Here is a 6,720-nt window from a genome sequence, read left to right on the forward strand (position 1 = left end):
CATTTGCATTAAGTGCGAAAAACATCGGAAAAACAGACGGATATAGTGTCAGAAGGAGGGTTGTACGCAGAAGTAGTATTATATGCCCAGTACATAGACACCTTCAAATTCAAAAGTGCAAATTTTCAATAACAAAAATAAAAGAAAAGGTGCGCAACGAAAGGCTAAGGAATATTTTGAGTCGAAGGAACATTTCAAGTTGTCGCTTAAATATGAGTACGACTGGTCTACGAATACTTGACGATAACTGATAGGTAAACGAATGTTCCTGCATAGTGTTAGCTGAGATATGTTTTTTAAATTTGTAGAAACTCATTAGTAGAAGTATTTTTTAACAAGTCGCACAAATTAACGTATGAATTCGATTTGAAGTATAGTCATAAAGATGGTTTTAAAGCGTTGATATAAGATGAATAATCAAACAAACAACTTTGATGGGTATTCTCTCTGGCGTTTTAAATTTCGAATCTGATCGATTACAATAAATCACATAACACATCCTTCTTTTTATTTGTGTACTTGCTTATTTATCTATATTTAGCTAATTACTTTGTGTAGTTGTCAAATACCTCGCACAACTGGTATATGTCGAAATTACATAACATTATATTTTGCTGCAAAAAAAAAAACAATCAAATTACTGAAAAAAATAATTAATTAATGTGAAGGTGCATCTCTTTCTGTCTGGTTATGAATATATGATCTTGCATCCTGTCTTTATTCTGTGGCTTGAATTCTGACGAAATCCTAGATAAGTTTAGATTTAATCATTACAAGGTGTCTCCAGTCAGTACATACGATTTTTCTACTTCGGTTAAGGTTTGGGGAGGCTACGGTTTTGGATATTTATCCTTGTTTTCTGACGAAAGCACATGTTTTAATAATTAACATATTTTCATTTTCTTAACAACACAGATTGTATACTTCAAAATCATTGTTTGTAGGTTAGCGTAATTAGTTTTTTAAAAGCACGTGAAATGAATTCAAAAATAAATTGATATTCTGAATTAATGAATCTTCTGATTTATCTATAAAATCAATTTGCGAGTTTCTGTACATCAGTCTAATAACGTTCTAGTCATTATCTTTGTATCAGTTTCATCATCACGATGCAGTGTTCTGTTTTCTTTGATAACGAAGACCCTGGGGAAATTCTTTTTCTGCTTCTTAATTGAACATTGCAGCGTTATAATTTTACTGTCTCATCAAAATGCAACTTTAATACACTTTTTTACGGTACAAGTATACAGTGTAACAAGGGCAGTAAAACACAGGTTGATCGTTTGCAGTAAATCATTTAGTAAATCAGCATTTACCTGTATCCTGTTTAAAATTCGGAAAACCATGGCAGTGGTTAATACGCTCAGATATCACTTAGACATTCTCGAGCTCGAGTAGCCCGACGATTCAGAAAAACAGGTGAAATTTTAAATTATCACATATTCGGAACATTAGCAATAAATATTTGTTAATGTCAGATTAATGATAAAGGCATTACTTATAACAATATGCATTATTGCATGTAAACGTAGTCATTAAACCTAGAAGCAGCAACGATAAATCCTATCAATTTTTACCTAATTACGATGTTGTGTATTACGCCACAACGATGACTGTCGAAGATGACCTGGCCGGGCCCCAAAACTTCCTATCATAATAAATAATACATGTTTTTTTTTCGATTTTTGAGCGGAATGTGAACCGCATATATATAGTATGGAAAATTTCAGTCAGCAGTGCTCCTAATACATTTCGAAACCACATCTGTTGTCGGAAAATGTTAAAGACAACAGTGTCCTGTTTGTAAATTTAAGAATGCAAGTAACAAAATACTTAAAAAATAATTTCTGTTTACTAGATTAGAATATATCTATAGAAACGTCCGCTTTCTTTCTATCTGCTTTGGTGGTATTTGAAAAATCAGGGAAATGGACGTTCGTTTTAATTCACGAATGTTTATTTGCAAATAGCTATTTTTTTCCTCCGCGTATACACAGCAAAAATTGTATTGCTTTTGATGCATGCGTATCGAAACAAAACAAAACAAATTTATCTTTCATTCGCCGTTACAATAGTACAAAGCATAATGGAATATTCATTTCAATTTATTTAGCAAAATGACATATAATCATTAGATATATGAACTCCTGCAGGAAATCATCTACTTTTGGTTTATTTAACCGTTCTGATTATTTTTTTTCAGTCTGAGAGTTGTATGCTCCATAATCTAATTAATTGCTAACCTCTGTCTTCCACTTTTTGTGCACGGGTTGGAATAATGAAACAGTTACCAAACTGAACAGTCTGTGTCTAAAATCTATGTTCGAACTAAACCATAATCATATTTTATTATATTTAATATTTAGAATACAAATGGGTCTGCCAACTAAATTCACATTAAACAAAACCTTGATCATATTAATATTTAAAATTCAAGGGGAAAATTAAAGTTATATTAGAAACCAACAATATTTCTATCACCCTAACGTGCACTTGCATATATGCCCTAACGTAATTAGCAAATACTTTGATAACGACATCCACAATCTGTACTGTCTTGCGCTGATATATTGGGAGCTTATTGTTTTATACATAACCGCATGGGTATTATTAGGTTTCTAACTGATTTAATGTTGCTCTAAGTGTTTTCACGCCTTGGAAGTTATCAGACTTGTGGAACTGGCGGGAACACATGTTAAGCGTGCAGTTTTAAAGAGGCAGCTTCTGTGCCATATATTTGAACATCACGTTCAGTGTTGAGTTCAGAGAAAATGTACAAGAGGTGTTAAAACTATACTTGAACACTTAACAAACATACTGATATGTTCAAACATCTGTGTTTTACTGGAATCATTACAGTAATGAATCATTCTGGAGTGCATATATCAAGACGGTAAACTTTAAGATTAATTGGTAGTATATGTGTCGATTTTCATACATTCGTCCATGGTCAATTTACGAAAATTGTAGAGCGCCTCTGTTATCATCTTTCAGGATTCCCGTCATACCATACGTTATTTGAGCTGCGAACAGAGGTTTTAGAATCCACTTCTCTGGAGTTAGGAAACTGACTTTTCTAGTTTTAAGACTGAATTTTTTAATCTGGGTGGAATACCAGCCACTATAATGATATCTACGGGAACAGACTCTAGTCACATTGTTCTCCCTAAATTGTCCAGCAAATGCTGAAAATCGTTTTAAAGAGCAAGTAAAGTCTGTTGAAAAGTCAAATCTCAGTTTTGCCTTAAAAATCCTATACCGAAATAATCAGGCTTAATAATATTCAGGTTCAAACAATCATAGTCACCTCCTCTTACTGAGTTCAACTGCCTATGCATTCCTCCTACGTAGAGCATAGTTTCATCAGAAACTACAAAGAAAATCAAAATTCTTATATAATCTCCGGGAACTTGCTCTTCGTTTTTGTGATTAATGCAGTAATGAATTAAAAGTACTGTTTTCATCATTTTAGCACATTATCTTAGAACAATAACCCAGTAAATAGTTCCGACGAACTCCTATCCCCAATCTGACTGAACCAGCTTATTGACTCAGGATATCATAGAAGCGGTATTGTTAATAACCATATGTTTGGCCGCTGTATGTCGTTTTTTTAGCATTTCCGTAATTCTACCAATACCATTTATATTGCCTTATAACCCTATTGAATGAAAATATTTAATTTGCATATAGAAATATAATAGTTGTGCTCAAATACAACTTTACTCATAAACATGAATAAGTTGTTTGTCTTCGAAAGCCGAAATATTGTTTTCCATTGCTTGTCACCTGTTTTCCGCACGTACAACTTCAATTTTTTCAAGTCAAAATGCATGTATCTATATTGAAATGAAGAACAAATATCGAAATTCTAAATGCATGCTTCTTATAAGATTTATAATTCACAGTTTCAAGTGTTTGTTGAACACTTCTCAAATTTATCTGTTTTGCCATCCTATGCGTTAAGGCAAATTCGTTAGATAAAACGAAAAACGATCAAGAAATGAACACGTCACTTAGAAATGCAGAACCATTAAATGTACTTTGGTGCAAGATGTTGTTTCTCCTGCACACTGCGAGAATCAATCTTAGGATATTAAGGAAACGTGTTGCAGGACTATCATATAATAAACAGATGAATAGACAAATAATGAAACGAAGAAATTTTAAAATTGGTTAAAAGAAAGCTGTAAATGTTAGTGCTTTTTTACGTTATAATTTTAAAGTTTTACCGGAAAAATGGGCTCACAATGAATGAAACCTAGAATAAGGACTATGAAATAATAGTTATTATGGCTAGCCAAATAAATGATGCAGGAACAGAATTAGACGAGTGTTATCCGTCGAAAACAGGTAACCGCGTTAGACTAACATGCTAGGTGTCCCAATGAGCAATATGTAATTGTTACTTGAATGATCAACCTGCAATTCACTAACTTTGCAATGTATTTTGTAAGAGATAACTAACATGTAAGATTTAGTTTTGTACATTTAAATCGTTTTTCGGGAAAATACTTTACCGTTTCTCAGATAAACTTGATTTTGTCCTCAACTGATAGCGTGTCATCACAAGCTGATATCATGAGCGATACACTTGACATCTTTAGAATACGTTATTTTAAGAACACTGAAATGTTTTTCTTGAGATGACAGTTGATCAAACTCTATGGACTGAATCATGTTGTGGAAATACTCGAAATAAGCCAGACGCACCATTGAGTAAGTATGAAAAAGCAGATATGATAGTTTTGATACTAATGCTATTGTAAATTGCTAGTCATTGAATGAAAAACTCATAGTCGTAAGATTCAAGAAACTGAAAATATTCACAAACATATAAATTTTTATGTAAACATACATTTAAATAGAAAATGTTCAATATTTCTATTTGACGAAGTGTTCGGTATAAGCTTGAGTAGTATTAATCAATTTACAAATCTGAATGTGCAAAGATGTAGTTCCACTACATTTCGTGCATCACTATTTTGTCAGAATTATTTCACTAAAGATTCTAATTTTAACAATATTTCTTAAACGCGTGTGCAGAATTGAACTGCGCGTGGCCAAAAATTTAATAATGCATATATCAGAGAAGTTATACATGTGTAACGTTTGCATGATGTTCTATTGAAAACCTCTTCGATTACAACATTGCGTAATTATCTTAGTAGAAATGTCAGTTGGAACATAGTTATGAACTGAATGCAAACATGCTACAGAAAGGAGTGTAATGGTTTAAAGCTTACTAAGTGCTCTGAAGTACTTGAAGTGTTTTGTTAAGTGACATGCTATCTTAATTTGTTTTGCTTTAGGTACGTGATGATACAATTTTTGAAATATGTATTTACTCAATCACCTTATTTATAAGATTGTTACTGTTTAATCAGAATTTTAACTAACGGTTCATTCTAACAGGAATAGAAAATTTTGTAACTGGTTTAAAGCTGGTTCGATATGTATGGTAGATATTGCAATTATAGTTCTAAACCTTTTTGGCATATAATTATGTAGTATTAAAATATTTATCAAATAATAATCCCATCTTTTCCTTATTTTACAATACATTTGAAACACTAAATACCTTTAATTGTTTGAAGTATATTTGGCTAATATAATATAATGTTTTGCTGATACGTTTTTTTCTATTTATTTTTTAAGAAAATGTATTTATAATAAAATATTCTGAATATGATTTTCAGAACGTGCAACGTTCAAAATTGTATGCTATAACGAAGTTGGACACTGGTATGTCCGTTCTGGCCAGAAATACATCTGAGCCAGATATTTGCGCAGTCTTGATCTGAATTAGTCACCTACTGGTTAAAAACCGGTTTTGGGGACTATTGGATTGCATTTTCCGTCTATATGTCCGTCGGTTCGTCCGAAATTTCGTGTCCGGTCCATAACTCGGTCATTCATCAAGGCATTTTAATAAAACTTGGCACAAATGTTCCCCATGACAAGACGACGTGTCGTGCGCAAAACCGAGATACCCATCAACAACATACATGTTTGTAATAATTATAATCAATGTAGATAAAAATGAAGAGGTAGTAGTGGAAGAAGGGGAAGGGACCAAAAAATACAAACATACAGGAGAACGAAACATGAAACAACGGTCCAGCAAAAAAGCAGCGTGTAAATAATTGGATAGGTAAGCTTGTATATATGGCATGCCAACCTCACGCTGATCCTAAATTCAGCTGTATTGACGATTAACAATCAAAGTCTGAACAGCAAGAACCTGAACTATTCTAACGACACTGGCTTCATCATACGAAGTCTTGATTATGTAATAATTAATGTTGGTAGCATTAATCATTTGACGAAATTTTTAACATACCGCTTTTTTGATATTTTTACGCGCATTAGTTTTGCGTCAGCCGAGCAGTTACACTGCCCCTACGAAATTGATCCCGCTCCATCAAGCAAGTATCGGGAAAATGTTTACCTCTACGGCAGAAAATGGAATACTACCCTCAGGAAAGTAACGATTGAAACGAGACTCGCCGCTAAACACCACTCTTGCCCACAGTGCACGAGATGTTTAAGCCCAGTGGCGCCGAAAGTTACGAAAACAGTTATCAATAATCAGATCTACGAAAGCACTTAAACAGTCAAGACATGTTTGCCTAGATATACCGTATTAAACTTTGGTACTTTGAAGTGCTTTTGAATTTGTTATGTACAAACTTCAAATACCGGCCTTGAAGTGCAGTC

This window comes from Mercenaria mercenaria, chromosome 3 (genome assembly GCF_021730395.1).
Source record: "Mercenaria mercenaria strain notata chromosome 3, MADL_Memer_1, whole genome shotgun sequence".
NCBI classification, from domain to species: domain Eukaryota; kingdom Metazoa; phylum Mollusca; class Bivalvia; order Venerida; family Veneridae; genus Mercenaria; species Mercenaria mercenaria.